Raw genomic sequence first — 19,437 nt, 5'->3', positions numbered from 1 at the left:
AGGCCCTGGGGTCGTGGGGGTGGGGCGTCCCGGGTAAGGTAAAGAAGCAACTCAACGACCTTCTCGCCGCCCTCCAAACTCTAAAGCAGAGGGGGTGAAGGGGTTGGGGATCATCGGCGCCTACCACACGAGGAGGCTTGCACCGCTGATGGCGCGCGCGCTCCCCCTGTATTAGATGGTGCCTGAAGCATCGTTTGAAGGGACGGTGCTTGTCGACGAGGTGCTCCCTTACTCCGAAGTGGCACAGCGCGTCAAGGAGGTGATGGAGCCCACGAAGGACTCCCATGGCACCATTCTTGACTTTGTGTATCCGGTGCCAGAACATCCCCCAATGCGGCCAGAACCGGGGTTTGTTGATTTTGTAAGTCTTTTTTCCCTTCGCTCCTCTTTTCACTTGAAATTTCTGATCCCCTGATGCTAACTTCGGGATGGCAGGACCAGCCGGGGGGACTGCACTTCGAGGACAGCCTGGCTCCGCTGCAGAAGGACCTAACCCGAGCGGCAACGAACCACGCCGTGGCTGGTTGGGACAAGAAGACGAGGGAGCTCGTGAAGAAAAAGGTGATACGGAAGCAGCAAGGTCGAGATCGAGGAGAGGAGACGAGCAGTGAAGACGACGATGACGATGACGAGTCCAATGAGGGAGCAGCCAGCATGGATTGGGGTGACCTGGTGGACGAGGACTCGTTGCCCCTGTAGGGGCCCTTCCCATTCCACGCGGAGGGAAGTGAGTCTGTGGGAGCGGTGGAGCCAGGCCTGCCCCTAGGTCCGGTGGGAGCCGGTGTATTCGTTGCTACCCTAGGGGTGCCGGCGGAGGATTGGTGGATGGGAGGGGTCAGATCCGCAACCATCCCCGCTATGCTGGTGGAGGGGGTGGCTCCGATGCCACGCCCCAAGAGGTGATGGAGAGAAGCGGCTCTGGTACTGCGCCCCATGAGATGGTGGAGGGGAGCAGCTCCGGCGCCACGCCCCGAGAGGTGATGGAGGGGAGCGGCTCTGGCGCCACGCCCCATGAGACAAGGGAGACGAACCCCCTGCCTCGGAGCAGGGTGTAGGCTCGAAATGGTCCCACCCGCATGAGTTGGAGCAGGGGTCCGAGGGTTCATCCCCAAAACATACCCATCGCCCGAAAGCGTCAGAGTACGTCATCGACTCCCCTCGTTGTTCCCTTTATTTTTCTGTTCCGATCTTACGTTTTTTCCTCTTTTGCAGATTCTTGCGACGGGGCCACCCTCTGGGGCCGGCGCCTAAGAAGAGCCTTGCCCTTCAGATGGGACGGCTGGTGCTGCCCAACGTCGCCCCTGTTTTGGGTAGGAGCGTCACGGCCTCGTTGGCTAGTCTAGCGGCGCCTGCGGTGGCACCCATGCCCTTGGTGGTTGCTGAACAGGCGACCGTGACCGCGTTAGGCCAGGAGCAGCCGGACACAACTGTGGTCTTGTCCGAGGGGGTGGCGCAGTCCGTGCCTCCTGTGGCCACAGAGACGGCGCCCGACGCAGATCAGGCAGAGTTGGATGTGACCACAATGGCGTCTGAGGGAGCGGCGCAGTCCGCGCCACCGGAGGTCCAGATGGGGGAGGCCGCGACCACGTCAGGCCCGGTGGGGTCGGATGCGGCGGTGGTGGCGTCCAAGGTGGGCCAAACAGGGGAGGATACGGCCGATGGGTCTCTAGGCGTCTTGGCAGTGGTAGGAAGGACTCGTTGGCTGTCGCCCCCAGCCCTATTGTCGGGGGGCAGCCGTTCCCCTGCGTGGAGCGAGTCGCCGCTCCATTGGATGGATGCTTGGGATCCGTCATCGGCTCTGTTCTCGCTTGATGATGTTGCCGAGAGTGTGGAGCAGGAGAACCTTGACATCAGGTTCTCGGCCGTGATTAATGCCTTGAACCAGGCCAATGGAGCCCTGCGCGAAATCATCGTTCCTTCTAGCCGGGTATTCGCCTTGTTCTCTTCCTTCTTTTCGTATCCTTGTGTTTTTGTGTTTTTGATACCGGTCTTCTTTTTAGAATCTTGCTGCCCATAGCCAAAACAAATCCCGGTTTCTCTGCGAGCGAAAGGTGGAGTGGGATCGTCTCACCGAGGAGGCCCGGCCGCAAGGAGATGTGAGCGCGTAGCTTGCTGTCGTCCAGTGGTGGGAGGCCGAGGCACGTCGTGACGTGGAGGAGTTCCATGCGATGTTTGAGGATTTGTCGGCGAGGACAAAGCTGGATGAGGAGGAGATCGCCAGGCTCTAAAAGGAGCGAGACGAGCTGCTGTAGAAGAATGCCATGGCTAGTGAGTGGGACGGTGAGCTCCTGGCAGAGCTGTAGATGGAGCGGGACCTCAAGCTGAAGGCTGAGGAGAGGTCCGTGACGTTGCAGGAGAAGGCGAACCAGGATGCCATGGTGGTCGATTGGGCCATCCGAGAGTGTGATGAAGCACGTCGAGAGGCTGAGGCATGCTAGGCGGATCTTGGAGTCGAGGTGGCCCAATGGCTGGATGCCAAGGAAGTTTCTACTGATCTGCACGCCGATCTCGCTGAGGCGCGGAGGCTTCTTCAAGTCAAAGGTGATGAGTATGATCGCCTGTCTTCCACTGTCCTAGTGGTCTGTGATGACCTGCGGGTGACGCAAGAGGAGGGGGCTGGTTCCCTCACGGTCCATGCTACTGGTATCACGGCGCGCCTAGGCTAGCTTGAGGAGAGCGCCTTTTGCCTTAGGATCACCTAGGCCTTCACTGTTGCCCATTCCCATTATGCTCAGGAGATCAACCTGGGGGTGATGAGCCAAGGCTTCGCGCCTGTCTATGAAGACGCTGAGCTAGATGAGATGGAGAAGGTGGTGGCTCCCCTTGCGCAGAACCTGGCGGACAAGCTGAAAGAAGAGGTTCTCCCTTCATGGAAGTAGTTAGTGGAATTGGTTTGATAAACACTTATTTGTAACATGTGAACAAGTGTCAGTGCTTTTGTGTCCTGGAAATGGTTGCGTAAGTCTCTTTTCGTTTGTTTTGATCTTACCTTCTCTTTTTGTGATGAAAAAGATTTAGACAATCGATCCCTCTGTTTGTTAAGACCATAGGGCCCGAGGTTTTTTTAGGGGAAACTTGATTGTGCTGGTGAGCAAAATTATCGTAGCTGTCTAGGCGTGGGCCTTTTGCGGTCTTACCAGTCTGTGCCGTCGAACCTTGCCACTGGTCTTGATGCGAAGAGGAGGTCAAATGTAATATTTTCTGGAAAAGAAAAGAAAGGAGGCTCACATACCTTTATCAGCCCCCGAGTGAGATCCGACCCCTTGCGGTTGCTGGGGTCGGATGTTACTGGAGACCGGAGCGAGGGAGGCAAACTTATGTTTGTTTTTACTCGTACCCCTTACCTAGGACTTTGATGATTGATGCGTGACCATGTGTTATGAGCTTGCTAACGAGGATGTTTGGATGGAATCCGATCCCGTTTGCTTCACGACAGGGTCGATGAATCCCTCGGGTGGCGTTCCACTACTCCTTTGCCCGCCTTCCAACATATTCTCCCTCAATGGGGTTTCTATGGGCTCGGCTAGAGGCTGGATTTGAACAAGAAGGTTGAGATGACCCTATTCACCTTAATGCGGGTCGGGCAAAGGCCGTTGAGGCTCATCTGTGTTTTCTCCCCTAGCTCTTGTTCGACGCGAGGCGGCCCCAGACCCTTCGCTAGTCAGCCATCGAACCTCGGTCTCTCGATCTTGGGTCGAGTGGCTCGAGCTCCTGAGCCCTTGAGGGCCTGCTAGGGGTCAGCCGTGTTTTCGCGCGCTACCCTATCCTCGGTTTCCGTGGCCAGAGGGGCTGAGTTGACGACATTTGCCTCAATGGCTCGAGTGTCACGCTCAATGAGCTCGCTAACGGGTATGTTCGTATGGAATCCGGATCCATCATTCGCTAACGGGGTCGGCAGAGTCCTCATGTGGCATTCCACTACTTCTGAACCCGCCTCCTGGCAGATGCCCGAGCCATTTGTTGGGCTCAGGCGGCCCGTTGGCCTCTCCTCGACGGAGATTCTATGGGTCTGGCTCGAGGTTAGAATCGAACAAGAAAGGTCGAGATGTCCCTGTCCGCTTCTGAACGGGGTCGGGCAAGGCCGCTGGGGCTCATTTCGGTTTTTCTCCCCTAGCTCTATTTGACACGAGGCGGCCTCGAGCCCTTCATGGGCCGGCCTTCGAACCCCGGTCAGGCATCGCTCATATTGAATGAGGCGGCTACCGCTTCGTGACGTGACACAAAGCGTTGATATGCAAGGATTTGCATATGAAATGTTTGGATATATGGATTTAGCGTATAGCTTTAATCAAAACGAAAGCGAGGGTCGGTAACGTTACCTTGGTGGTATGAGCCGTGGGAAGTTCCTACCAGACATGTTCGTGCCAGGTTCGGGCCCGACGTTTGCGATGAGGCCAGCGTAACCTACATAAGTATCGCGATTTTTTGTTTCCATCTCTCGATGGGAATTCGAGCCATACGATTGGATTTTAAGCGATCTGTCAGCTTCCCCCCGAATGGGGCTCTGCAGGCAGACCCCTCCAAACTTCTTTTAGGAAGGCGGGAGCTAAAGCTAGTAGTGTGAGGAATTATGAACGTGATTATGCTGGTGAACCAAAAAAACACCGTAGCCATCGGGGCGTAGGGTCTGGTGGTTCGTCCAGTTGTACTCATTGTTGTATTCCCACCCGCCGTGCTTTGGGTTTCCCAAACGTAAGGAGGGGTCAGGCTAAGAGGTGTTTAAACAAACATGCGCCCTCGGTAGCCCCCGAGCGATGTCCGTGCCCCTACCATTGCTGGGGTCGGAGGCTCGGTAAAGAATTTAATACTTAAAGTAAGTAAACAGGGGTACTTATCTTTTTAATTAGTCGTTCATTCGTTGTTTTGCCTAGGCCGCCCGATCGACCCAGGAGTCCCGTTGGGCTCCCCCTGGAGGGAGGTTCCGTCGTTGGGTTGTCCCATGGGCCTGCCTGGGGAAGCGGAGAGTTGCCTATAGGTGAGCGTGCCCCGGTTCTTATGCCCGGGGCACATTAGTGGCGGGCCATGCCAGGGTGATGTTCGGTCTTACCAGGCGGTGTCCCATCGACCAGAGCGCGTCCCGTCATTTCCGGTACATCCCCTCGGATTCCCGTCGGTATTTATTTCCCACCTGCATTCGTATTGACTGGGGGGAAGGCAGAGAGTTTTTCGTCCCAACCTTTTGCCTTTCCTCAGCCGTTGAGCCCCTCTTCCTTAAATAGGGAGGGGAGGGAAGCTCTCATCCCACTTCTTAGCCTGCCTCTGAGCCACCACCTCTTCTCCTTCTTTCCACCGAATGCATCCGTGCGTTGCGGCGGTTCCTGAGTGAGGGAGGGTAATGCCAGAGGGAGAGAAACTCACTAATCTGCTCATGAATCCAGAGTGTGATATTGAGTTGGAGGTCATCCAACGTAGATGAGATGGTGTGGGTCGCCTTTGCTGTGGAAGTGTCGCTGCCGTCGAAGGAGAAAGGGCACTGGAGGGTGCCAAGCATTGTTAGCCTCATCGTCGTTCGCTGCGGCCTTCCTACGATGGGAGGCGCCCCTCACTCAGGTGTCGTTGTTGGGGTTGCGGTTGATGATGATGGCGTAGCCCTCGGATGCCCTGGCGGAGGCGCCGTTGTCCGAGTTGTGGCCGATGACAATGGCGTAGCCCTTGGATGCCCCGGCGAAGGCGTCGTTGTCCGGGTTGTGGCCGATGTCGATGGCGTAGTCCTCGGATGCCCTGGTGGAGGGGCACCACAGTCGCCGCCATGGTGCTCGACGTTGCAGATGACAGAGCCTTCGAGGATCCCATGGAGCGGCGGGGCGTCGCTGATGGAGAGCATGGCGCGGTGGCCACAGTAGATGAACTGGCCCGTGTACATGCCAGGACGTTGCTGATGGAGAGCGTGGTGCGGTGGCTACAGTAGTACTTGTAATAAAATTAGGCAGAGACTGTAATTGAGTAAGTTTCATGGGGGAGCCCCCAAGCAAATAGTTTTCTCAATTTATGAGTACATTAGTCCTTTTCGTGATGAAATTACTTTGTAAGTGGTGCATTTGTGCAAAGAATGAACAAATTTTCATCTTTTGTTACGGCAAACAGCTTTTCAGTTTCCTCTTATTGTAGAAGAGGTTTTGGTGCCCTCCGACCCTTCCCATGGCCCAAGTTGTAAGAAACTAGGAGTGCGGGTGAATTAATTCTGATCACGCTGGTGAGCAAAGAGGTTGTAGCCGCTGGGGCGTGGGTCTCCCATAGTCCTACCAGTTGTACTCAGAATTTGTTCCCAAAATCTTAGTCCTTAGGACTTGTTTATGAGAAGAACGGAAAACTTAGGTAAAGTTTTCAAAGATAATATAGGAAGTGTTTGCAAGATAAACGTACTTGTACTTGTATCAGCCCCCAAGTGAGGTCCGGCCCCTCACAATTTGCAGGGGTCGGATGTCACTAAAGATCGGGGTTTTGTATAGACAAAAACTGATAAGAAGAAACATGCGTTTATTTAAGGGTAAAAACGACATAGCTGCTCAATGTTCCAGGCGTTGGTGAAGACCTCGCCGTTGATGGTTTTCAACTTGTAGGCGTCTGGACGGAGTACGTCCGCGATGACGTATGGCCCCTCCTAGGGCGGGGAGAGCTTGTGGCAGTCCTTGTTGCTCTAGACGAGGCGGAGGACAAGGTCCCCGATGCTGAAGGCTCGGTCCGGCACCCGTCGGCTATGGTACCATCACAACGCCTGCTGGTACTTGGCTGAATGGAGGAGGGCAATGTCGCGGGCTTCGTCTAGTTGGTCCATGGCATCTGGGTGGGATGCCTCGGCCCCCTATTCGTTGTATGCTCTGATTCTTGGCGCTCCATAGTCAAGGTCCGTTGGGAGAACGGCCTCAGAACCGTAAACCATGAAGAAAGGTGTGTAGCCGGTGGCCTGGCTGGGAGTTGTCCTCAGGCTCCAGAGCACCACCGGGAGCTCGGCAACCCAGCGTGTGCCAAACTTGTTCAATTGGTTGAAGATCCTAGGCTTGAGGCCCTATAGGAGCATGCCGTTCACGCGCTCAACCTGCCCGTTCGTCTAGGGGTGCGCGACGGCCGCCCAATCAATCCGGATGTGCTGTTCATCGTAGAATCGAATGAATTTCCTGTTGGTGAACTGTGTGCCATTGTCTGTGATGATGGAGTTCGGTACTCCGAAGCGGTGGATGATGTCGAGGAAGAACAGCATAGCCTGTTCAGATTTGATCATGGAGATCGGTCGAGCTTCGATCCATTTTGTAAACTTGTCTATGGTGACAAGCAGGTGGGTGAAGCCCCCGGGCGCCTTTTTGAGTGGCCCAACCAGGTCAAGCCCCCAGACCGTGAAGGGCCATGTGATGGGGATCATCTGGAGCGCCTGGGCCAGGAGGTGAGTCTGCCGAGCGTAGTACTGACACCCTTCGCAGGTGCATACAATTTGCTCAGCGTCGGCTACTACAGTGGGCTAGTAGAAGCCCTGTCAGAATGCGTTCCCAACCAAGGTCCTTGGCGCGGCATGGTGACCGCAGACCCCATCGTGGATATCGCTCAGCAGAAGTTTTCCCTATTCGCTAGGGATACAGAGTTGTAGGATCCCGGTGTGGCTCCGTTTGTAGAGTTCACCTTCTATAAGAACGAAGGACTTGGCACGATGTGCGAGCCGTCGGGCTTCCATCTTGTCTGTCGGTAGTGTGTCGCGGAGGAGGTAGTCAAGGTAAAGTGTTCTCCAGTCGTTGGGAGGGTCGGACTCTGCTGCTGGATCCTCTTCAAGCTCCATGACCTCGGGGGCGGGCGGAGCAGTCGGCGGGTCAGCCCCCGGGGCCGGATCAAGCGGGCCATCGTTGGCTCATTCCAACACCTCGTAGTGCACCGAGGGCTTGTGTTGATCGCTGGCGAAGACACCCATCGGCACTGGCTCTCGGGTAGATGCTGCTTTCGTGAGCGCGTCGGCTGCTTCGTTGAGGCGCCTTGGGATGTGATTGAGTTCGAGGCCGTCGAATCTGTCCTCTAGCCGTCGGACTTCTTGGCAGTATGCCTCCATCTTGGCGTCATGGTAGCTCGACTCCTTCATGACCTGGTTGACGACCAGCTAGGAGTCGCCCCTGATGTCGAGGCGTCGGATGCCCAGCTCGATGGTGATTCGTAGGCCGTTGATGAGCGCTTCGTATTCGGCGATATTATTTGATGAGGGGAAATGGAGCCGAACCATGTACCTCATGCAGACCCTGAGGGGACATACGAAGACTAGTCCCATGTCGACGCCCTTTTTCATCAGCGATCCATTGAAGTACATCGTCCAGTACTCTTGATCGACGACTGCGGGTGGCGTCTGGACCTCGGTCCACTCCGCGATGAGGTCAGCCAGCACCTAGGATTTGATCGTTGTTCAAGGGGCATAAGTAATGCCCTGATCCATCAGCTCGAGTGCCCAATTTGCGGTTCTTCCTGTGGCGTCCTGGCTATGAATGACCTCGCCGAGGGGGAACGATGTTATGACTGTCACAGGGTGTGAATCAAAGTAGTGGCGTAGCTTCCTCTTGGTGATGAGGACGGTGTAGAGGAGTTTCTAGATTTGGGAGTAACAGGTTTTGGAGTCGGATAGCACCTCGCTGATGAAATATACAGGGCGTTGTACCTTGAAGGCGTGCCCCTCTTCCTCCTACTCTACTACTAAGGCGGCGCTGACCACTTGTGTGGTGGCCGCTATGTACAGCAGGAGGGATTCTCCGTTGCTTGGAGGAACTAGGACCAAGGGTTTTGTTAGAAGTAGCTTGACCATGTCAAAGCCTCCTGGGCCTTGGCTGTCCATTCGAAGTGGTCAGCTTTCTTTCAGAGTCCATAACGGGGGAGTGCTCGTTCGCCGAGGTGTGAAATGAATCGGCTGAGGGCGGCAAGGCACCCTGTGATTCGCTGGACCCCCTTTATGTTCTGGATCAGGCCCATCTTTGTGATGGCTGAGATTTTCTCCGGGTTGGCTTCGATGCCGCATTTGGAGACAATGAAGCCGAGCAACATGCCCCTTGGGACCCCGAAAACACACTTTTTGGGATTGAGTTTGATGTCGTTTGCCCAGAGTTTCACAAAGGTTTGTTCAAGGTCGGCAACAAGGTGGTCAGCCCACTTGGACTTAACTATGATGTTGTCGATGTATGCCTCAACGGTCCACCCGATGAGGTCCCTGAAGCAGTTGAGCATACAGCGTTGGTAAGTTGCCCCAGCGTCCTTCAGACCGAACGGCATTGAAATGTAGCAGAACAATCTGAAGGGGGTGATAAAAGACGTCATGAGCTGGTCGGACTCTTTCATCGCGATCTGGTGGTAGCTGGAGTATGCGTCAAGGAAGCAGAGGGTTTCGCACCCTGAGGTGGAATCAACTATTTAGTCTATGCGTGGCAAAGGAAATGGGTCCTTTGGGCACACCTTGTTGAGGCCCATGTAGTCGACACACATCCTCCATTTCCCGCTCTTCTTTCATACAAGAATGGGATTTGCTAGCCACTCTGGGTGGTGTACTTCCCTAATGAACCCAGCAGCCAACGGTTTTGCTATCTCTTCACCGATGGCCCTGTGCTTTTCCTCGTCGAAGCGGCGCAGGCGTTGCTTCACCGGCTTGGAGCCTAGGTGGATTTTCAAGGTATGCTCGGCGACCTCCCTCGAGATGCCTGGCATATCCGAGGGTTTCCATGCAAATATGTCTTTATTATCGCAGAGGAAGTCGATGAGCGTGCTTTCCTATTCGGAGGAGAGCGTGGTACCAATGCGTACCTTTTTAGCCTCGGAGCTACTAGGGTCCACGAGGACCTCCATGGAGCCCTCTACCGGTTCGAACGACCTGGTCGATTTCTTGGCGTCGAGCATTTTTTTGGCAACCTCCTCCCTGAGGGTGGCGAGTTCCTTAGAGGCGATGACTACGGAGGCATGACCGCAGCATTCGACTTCGCACTCATAAGCGTGCTGGAAGGAGGTGCCGACGGTGATGACCCCATGGGGGGCCGACATCTTCAGCTTAAGGTACGTATAGTTGGGGACGGCCATGAACGTCACGTAACATGGTTGTCCTAGGATGGCGTGGAAAGTTCCCGGGAACCCCACTACGTCGAAGGTGAGGGTCTCAATCCTATAATTGGACCGATCCCCAAAAGTGACGGGCAGATCAATCTGCCCTAGTGGCACGGCCTGCCTACTAGGCACGACGCCATGGAAAGGTGCTCGGATGGGGTGGAGGTTCACTCGGTCGACGCCCATCTCATCGAGCGTCTTGGCGTACATGATGTTGAGGTCGTTGCCTCCGTCCATCAGTACTTTTGTGAGCCGCTTTGGACCAACGATCGGGTCAACGACAAGTGGGTACCTTCCTGGGTGTGGGATGGCATCCGGATGGTCGGTCCGATTGAAGGTTATGGCGGATTCTGACCAATGGAGGAAGGCAAGCGTGGCCAGTCTGGCCATATAGACCTCGCGGCGCACAACCTTCTGGCGGCGTTTGGAGTCGTAGGCCGCTGATCCTCCGAAGATCAATAGGGCGCCGTTCGGAGTCAGGAAGGCATTGTCCTTTTCCTCAACGTCATCTGTGCTGGGGGCAGGTTTCTTCCCCTGCTCCCCTTTGTTGAGGCCCCCGGACAAGTATTTGTGCATGAGGCCACATTCCTTGTATAGATGCTTGGCCAGGAAAGCGTGGTTTGGGCATGGCCCCTCGAGCATTTTTTTCAAAGTGGTTCGGAGTGCCCTCCACGGGCGTTCGGCCACCTTTGTGGTCGGCAGCGGCCACGAGCGAGTTGTCACGCCGTTGCTTCTTATTCTTCCTTTTGGCGGGACGGTTGGAGGCGCCTTCGCCGGCGTCCTCGTCCTGCCTCGCCTTGCCGTCGGGCAGTCGAAGATGGCTCCGACCGCCTCCTCTCCTGAGGTGTGGCTGGTGGTGATGTCCAGGAGTTCCTTGGTGGTCCACGGGCCCCTGCGCCCCAGCTTGTGGACCAGGGATTCGCAGGTTGTCCCGGATAGGAAGGCTCCTATCACATCGGCGTCGGCGACGTTAGGGAGCTCGTTGCACTGCTAGGAGAAGCGCCGGATGTACCCGCGGAGGGTTTCATCGGCCTTCTGGCAGCAGTTCTTGAGGTCCCATGGGTTTCCAGGGCGTTTGTACGTGCCTTGGAAGTTCCCCACAAAGATCTCCATGAGATCCGCCCAACTTTGAATGGCGTTGGACGGTAGGTGCTCCAACCACGCTTGTGCCGAATCGGCCAAGAATAGCAGGAGATTGCGAATAATGAAATCGTCATCACTCGCACCACCGGCTTGATAGGCAAGCCGATAGTCTTTGAACCAAAGCCCGAGGTTTGTTTCTCCAGAATATTTTGGGATATTGGTGGGCGGTTGGTACCTCGGTGGGAAAGCAGCGTTGAGGATGTGTCGGCCGAAGGCCTAAGGGCCTGGCAGGCCGGGGCTCGGGCTTCGGTCCTCGCCACTGTCATAGCATCCGCCGCATCGAGGATGATAGCCGCGATGGGCTCCTTCCCTTCCGTCGCCATGGGTGTGCCTACGGGCGTCGATGGTGCTGCGCACGTCACGGTTGTGGCCGAGACGTTGATGTACCGGGATAGCGGAGTGCTTCCTGCCGCCTGGCGGTGTCTGGTGAACGGACGTGTCCTTAGCGGGGCATACCGAGGGCATGCGCTGGCTGGCGTCGGGCTCACGTCGCCGAGACAACGAGCTTTCCACTTGCTGCACCGCCGCATGCTCGAGCAATGTGCGAATCTCTCGGTGGGCCCAGCGATCCTCAGATGTCGTGGCCTCTGGGAGGCCGTGAAGCAAGGCCGTCACAGCGACGATGTTCTGGCTTGCTCGAGCGAAGTGAGGGAGAGTCCCATCATCGGTGAGGATCCTCTGGTGCACATTACGGGCCGCGGCGCGTGCGTGCCCACTGTCTCCGCGACGCTTGATTCCCTCATTGATCTTCTAGTACTCCCGGACAAGCTGTTGTCCGGCATCATCAATCTCTAGCTTTCGCGCTCTTAGCTACTCTATCCTTACGTGAGATGGAGCCGCCGCCTCCCCCTCGGTCCTGGCGTCGGGGTTGCCTATTGGGGTTGCCTCCTCTCCGGAGATGCTTTGGACGTGCCCCTCGAGGGTTTGCGTCATGAAGCATTCCTGGGAAGGGTGATGGCTCCCCCTACTAGAGTCAGAGCTGGAGGATGACTCTGGTTCCTCCATGAGGAGCCCATGGAGTGTCTCCGGATCGTGTTCAATTGCCCCCACGAACTCGCTATCCGTAGGCGGCTGAACCATGCATAGTGCCAGATGGTGGCCAGCGGTTGCCGCAGCGTGTGGAGCATTCCGGAAAGAGGGTGATGTGGCATGGGGCCTCCCTAGACGACTGGGGCCCAAGGAAGACGCCGGGCTGGCCCTCAAGCCTCCGGTAGCTGAAGTTGACAGGAGGGAGAGACTGGACGGCCGTGTGGGCCAGTGCCAGCTCTCCACCTAGTGTGACGATGAAATCCAAGTCGCTGAAACGCATGTGTGTGCCCGGGACCTAGCTGATTGCGTGGTTAGCCATCCGAGGCTTGATTTGGAATGTGCAAAGTTCCCTACCTGGCGCGCCAACTGTCGGTGTTTCAAATAAGCATCGGTAAGTAAATTTATATTTATGCGCGTTAGGCCCAGATGGTGTGCTAATGGACACAAGATTTATACTGGTTCAGGCTGAATGTCCCTATGTCCAGTCTGTTGCTGCTCGTGTTATTAGCATCGAAAATGGTTCATAGTATGGGGTACAAACGGTCGAGAGAGGGACTGGTCCTAGGTCTCTGATGGAAGGGTCGAAAGGATGTCAAGAGCCTGATAGCAGCTTGACTGTGTGTGATGTGTGTTGTCCGTCAAAAGTCGGTCCCTTTAGTGGAGCCCTACCCTCCCCTTTTATAGACCAAGGGGGGGAGCAGGGGCTACAGACGGGAGAAAGAAGAAAATACCAAGGGTATAGAAGGTCCTTAGGAGGAGCCAGGTCTTCCTTTTTTCCCGCGCCTGCCCTATATAACCTGATAGACCGTGTGAGGAGCGACGTGCTTGTTGATCTTCGTAGGCCATGCCCTGGCCTCTTTTAGCAAGTGGGTGCGTCCCATCCTGCCCCTGCGGGCGGTGTGTCGGACGGGGTTGTCGATCTCCGACCTCTTCGGGAGCGGACGGTGTGGTGACTGCTTGTTTGTCACTATAGAGTCCAAGCAGGGACCCTATCGGGAGTCCCTGCTTGGAACGTAGTGGTTGTCATATGTCCGCGTCGGGTTCTTCGCCCGGAGGTTGAAGGCGGCTCCTACAACACTGTAGGGCGAAGAGCACGCGCCCGCAACACTATTCAGGCTCTGCCACGCTTAGAGGGGTCTAAGCGCCCATCCCGTCACGTTCTGATGGTACTTTCCTATAGGGGTGCAGGGTATGGTCCCTGATGCGGCGGTTGACCTGAACGTCTTGTCTTACCCTGTGCCTATCATCATGACGGAGCAGGGTGCAGTTGTCAGGTGAAGCGAAGCTAGCTCTCGGACATCGGGCGAGGCGAGGTCCGTCCTCGACCATCAGATGAGGTGGAGCCTAGCCTTTATCCGTCGGGCGAGGCCGAGCCTTGCCCTCGGGGGTCGGGCGAGGCGGGGTCTAGCCCTCGGGGGTCGGGCGACACGGAGTCCATCCCACGAGGGTCAGGCGAGGTGGAGTCTAGCCCTCGGGGGTCGGGCGAGGCGGGGTCTAGCCCTCAGTCATCGGGACTCAGCCCTTGGGTGAGGCGGAGCCATCCCCCAGCCATCGGGGGAGGTGGAGCTGGCTGACGGGCATCGGGCGAGGCGGAACTAAACTCCCGTCATTCGGGCAAGAAGCGTAGTAGGTCCCCCCGTATTAGTTCCACCTCCTTGGGTATTAGTTCCACCTCCTTGGGTACCCCGGTATTAGGTCCCCGACACACATCGTCTTGAAGCTCCTCCATGGCTTCACGAGTCGGGTCTACATCTCCGACGTAATCACAAAGCAGATGATCTCGCCGCTTCAACGAGAGAACACGGCGCTCGACCATGACTCGAAGGACTATGACATCATCCAGACCAGCCGACACCCAGCCCTTGAGGATCTCCAAGATCTCTATCAATTCCACCTAGCGCCTAGCACCTCCAATCGTATACCCAAACCCAGGAGGCTGACCTCACCTAGGGGGCGACCGAGAAGGGGAGCAATGTGGCAGAGGCATCATCACAGATATAGCAATTCCTGTGCAAGCCAGAGTTTGAACTCCTCAACGGCAAGCACGGGTAGAAATGGGAGACCCCATAGTGCATCTGGATGTTCATCCTACCCACAGGGGCCAATGCTCCGCTGGCAGACCCCAACACCCATCGGCTCTCGACCTCGAAGAGCCACTAGAACAGGTCTTTGTTGGGTTCTATCCCAAGGAAGGCCTCACAGACGACCATGAACTCCGCAAGCTATAGCACACCATTAGGGGGAAGGTGATGCATCTGGACGCCAAGCTCTAGAAGGAACCCCCGGAGGAAATCTGATGTCAGAATCCTAAACCCGTGCTCGTGGAAGTCGGTGAAAGACACCATTTCCCCTGGTCATGGGTTGGGGAACACCTCACCGATGGTGGCCCTCCATCCTATGACTTTCTTCAATGGGAGAAGACCATCCTCGATGAGCCGCAACAACCGTACCTCTGTCACCATCGAAGGTACCCACTCACTCATCCTCAATGCAGGCAAGGGCGAAGGCAAAAGCAGCGGCGAAGGGGGACGGCACCAGGCAATCGCTCGTAGCTACGCACCTACTAGGTAAATCCCTCAAGTTTGATTCCCTTCCACTCCTCTCTCGATTGCACTGCGCAATAGTGGAAGGCAAAAATAAGGTAAGAAAACAAGAGCCGGAGGGGTCATATATGTGGCGACAACCGGGGACACAAACCACTCCCTTGCGGGGTCCATCCCAGGACAAGCCCCATGGTTCCTCAACGAGCGAGCCACCGTGCCGCAGTAACCGAGCAGCGCAGCGCATCCTGTATTCACACGCGGACAAGTGCCATTAAGCCGCGTCGCGACCAAGGAGGCAACGAGCCCCCAAGTCCATGCGCAGAGCGGCTCACCATGACCGTGACCCCATGTCGTGCTAAGGAGAACTTCCCTCCAGCCGGCCCTTAGAAGGGCTCGAGGCCAACCAGAGATAGGGACAGGAAGAGATGGGCCCTTGTGGCTCTAATCGGTGGTGCGGAGCCACACGACCATCTCTCCCTATGTTCGAGTTATCCGCTTTGAAGTCTCCCAGGTTGACCCCCTCTAGGGGGGAGGCATCTTTCCCTTTGGCCGCTGCGGAGGTGGTTGGGGACCAACGGGATTGACGGCCGATGATTAATGGGACATCTCACGTGAGGCACAACCAAACTCCACGTCGATTGGGGAGGATATCGGGTCCCACTCGAATTACCCTTCGACCACACTGAGGCGCACCGCTCCAACCATGTGGTTATGGTGGACGAGCCTCTCCCCGTGTGGGGAAAAAACCAAACTTGCCCGTAACAAGGCATCATGACCCCTCTGGGTCAGAAGGGGAACCAGGGAACAAGGAGTAGGAACCTCAGGATCCCGTCTAGAACCGAGACCCAAACCATGACTAGACTCCTTCCTCTGTCTCAGGCTCCTAGCGACCCTGTTCAAGGCTGAGGCTGGATCCAAAGCCCTCCACCTCACATCTCGAATATCGTAACCAGCCCTAACGCATAGTAGATGGCTGAACAAATCGCACGAGAAAGCATCTGACCTGGCACGTGAGGTCGAAGCTTATTAACTATGATCGAGAAACACGATTCTCAACCAAGCTGCACCAAAAAAATAGACCAAGCCCCGAAAGCTAAGATGCTAGAAGGGACCTTGCAGGACACTCCTCTCCATCGTTCGAATGAACGAAACAGAAGGGAACGCCTCGCAAAAGTCCTCCTAGCACCACAACTCTCGGGGCAGAAAACTTAGGGGGAGACAGGAAACTTGCTTCCCCCTGCTCACAAAGCTTCTTCTGGCACCGACTAAGAAAAGGAACAACGCCCCTTTCCAAGACTTCCTCTCTTCTCTCCTCTCCCCTCAACTCAAATAGTGCAAACATAAGTTGAGAATAACACCACCAGAAGAGCGACCATTATTTATAGGCCCAAAGTGGACTAAGCAGCCTGAGACCATCACGCCTCATGGCAGACCATGGGTGGTCACAACCAGCACCAGATACTCACAAAAATGGGGAAATCGAGGCTCTCTCAGAAGTGGGACCGACGTAGCAACAACGAGACTGCTCTGACCTACCAGAGCCGCAAACCCCGATACAAGGTACACCAACATGACTGGGCTCATCAGTCATGTACCGTGTCGTTAGGACGTCCTGACAGAATAGGACGCAATTGCCGCCTACCGCATTAAATACGTCAGCCCGCAAGGGGTCAGGCGACGAAGCTGGACAAAACCACGACTACGAACCCGCGCTCCAACATGCATACGCATCAGCGCTTTCACGATCACTTCGTGGTCGTAAAAATGCTCGGGGGCTACTATCGGGGTTGTAACCCTAGGGTATCTCGGGGCACTGATTAGTTAGCAGGCCATGTAGTCCATAACTCAGCGAAGGCCCGAACGACCGAGACCCAACTAAGCCGAATGCATATAGGCTAAGGTCGACCATGACCCCTCCTCCAGTCTTGACTGCACGACGCTCACACGCGACCTCTCCCTCGTCGTGACCCCTAGGAGGGATAGACGAGGTCGAGCCTAGCCCGGCTCGCTCGCTCTGACAGGAGCGAGCATGCCACACTAACCCCACAAGGACCAAGGGGACAACTATCACCTCAGCCCGGTCAGACACCACCTCTGTGCCATGCCGCACCGACGAGACAACACCGCACAACAAAGGCAACGGGTATGAAACCCACCATCCAGATACGAACCGACAAGATGTATGTACGATCCCACCCACTACAGGATGGGATCCACGCCGAAGGTCTCAAGACAGAGGCCATTCAGACCGGCTAAAAGCCCCGACCCCAACGATCAAGGATGTGGCCCTCAGCCCCATGAAGCAACTAGGCGATCGACGACCCAGGGTGGCTTCTAACTCCCATATGACGCCCCGGGAAACCAGGAGATGGCGACGAAGGCCATGACGGATACCGCGTTGCACAGGACGACTGACGAACCACCAACGAGGCTACAGTGCCGCCACGGCCGGCACAGTAGCACCACGTCACATCCTACTGCAACATGGCCAGAAGACTGACGATAGCCACGACAGGACGTGCACCAGAAGATGGCGTAGCTTGCAAGCCAAGTTAGCTAAGTCCTCCCTCAGGCTCTTGACCCCTTGGTCAGGAGGAACCTCCTCTTTGTACAAGCCCTGGCCCCGAACTCCATTAAGGGCATCCAGGGCACCCATCTCGACACGGTTCACATCCTCTACCATTCTTTTCTTTCACCATTGTAGTAGGGCTCCTAGAGCTTCTCTTCGGGCAGCCCTTCGCCTAGCGTAGATCCTTCTATCTCTTTCACCATTCTTGCACCCCCCATTGTAAGAACTTCAGAGCATTCAAGCGGAAAACACGCACTCGATCATCTCTGAGACTGGACGTAGGGCTCCTGCTGAACCAGTATAAATCATCGTGTCTATTGGAAACTACCATCGTCTTCCTAGAGCAGCGTGGCAATCATATAAGTTTATTAGTCCGGTTTACAAAACACCGACAGCTCTCCATGCAAAAAGTAAGTAAAAAGCTAACTTATAAAAAAAACTCTTTAACAATAAGTAGATCCACAGGGCCGTAGTTCCATGTTTATATCATACAATCTATTGATTTTGTAGTAATGAGTTGTCCACAGTACTACATCTGTTTCGAAAAAGATCTAATTCTAGGTTTCCTTTTTTGAGCAAAACAGAAGGGAAATCCCCTACTGAGCTCATTTTATAGATTGAGTCCGTACAAAAGAGAAAAAGGTAAAAAAACTAGAACTAAGACAAAGAAAGCCTGAATTCTTGTTTTCCTTAAGTTTGACTTAGTTTATAGAAAATATTTTTAAATATTTATGACTCTAAATAGGTATAGTATTATATTCAATAATTAATCTAATGATATTTATTCAGTGTCATAAATGTTAGCATTTATATAAGTCTAGTTAAACTTTAAACTATTTGACTTCTTAAAAAGAGAGAATTGCATTCTTTTTGGATGAAGGGAGTAATAAATATCATTTGTTCGTCAATTCTGTGGAGTGTGTCGACAGCTAGAAACAATGTGTAATTTTAAATGAAGGCTTTCTTCAGAGATCCTGTGATGGAGGATCTTGAATCACACCAGATGGAAGAACTCGTGTCCAACGGATCAGAGGTCATGGATGGACCCATACATGTCCACATCCCAGAAGAGCAGGGAGCAGAGTTGCTGCCACTGGACATGCTGAACCTGAGGCTGGGATAGCAAGAGGATGAGGCTTTGGGACGACTTTAAGTTTTGTATGTGCTTATGCTGCTAATCAGAACTGCTGGCTCAGAACATCTCCAATGGTTTTTTAATCCATTCTCTAAATTCTCATTTGGAGAGCTGTTTGAATAAAATCGCTCTATATATCTTTCAACTCTCGAACAACTTCTCAGCATCTTGTGTCATTGGCAGACTTTTTTTTTTCTCTCCAACTTCTCTGCTAAATCGGAAGGATATAAAGATTCTCTTGGGCACTAACTTCATTACTGCCATAGGTTGTTTATGTCCCGAGAACATGATATAGCGGCGTTAGGGCCAAATTGTCTTGTATTTCCTTTCCTTTTACCCTTTTCCATTTCCCTATTCCTTTTTATGTTTAGTTGTATTTTAGATCCACAGTTTTATGTATGCACTCAACAATTTAAATTGCAAAGGCCAATTTAACAATTCAGAAAAAAAAGAAATGTTTGTTTTACCTGTAGTTTATAGAAATAATAATGTGTTTGGATTAGCGAGAGTATATGTTCAAACCATTGAGTCCCCGATAAACCACAGAAATAAAATACAAATAATTGCCATTTTTCAGACAGCAAAATTTTGGCAAAAGGGTCCCTCAAGATTTTAACTATCTAAACTATGAATGGTGTTTTAGTCATAGAAAGTAGAAACTAATAAATATCTCCAATAGAGAAACACTAGTACAAACATGATTTTTACATGTGCTTCCTATTTTTTTAGGGTGGTTTACTTAGGAACCGGTTTTTAATTAGCTTCAAGAGCACTGTAGCTTATAAACTGTCCCCTGTAAATATGTGGATAGGACTTTAATAAAAAACAATAAAATATGTATAGGCAGATAAACAGATAGTTCAAAAAGATATTTTTGTTAATTACATAAAATTGTAATGGCATCATCAAGAATAAAATGTAGGCATGGAGCGCTTGGTGAATGAGATAATAACTTTTTTATATGAAGAATA

This window comes from Miscanthus floridulus, chromosome 18, assembly GCF_019320115.1.
Source record: "Miscanthus floridulus cultivar M001 chromosome 18, ASM1932011v1, whole genome shotgun sequence".
Classification (NCBI taxonomy): domain Eukaryota; kingdom Viridiplantae; phylum Streptophyta; class Magnoliopsida; order Poales; family Poaceae; genus Miscanthus; species Miscanthus floridulus.
This window is presented reverse-complemented; position numbering follows the sequence as displayed.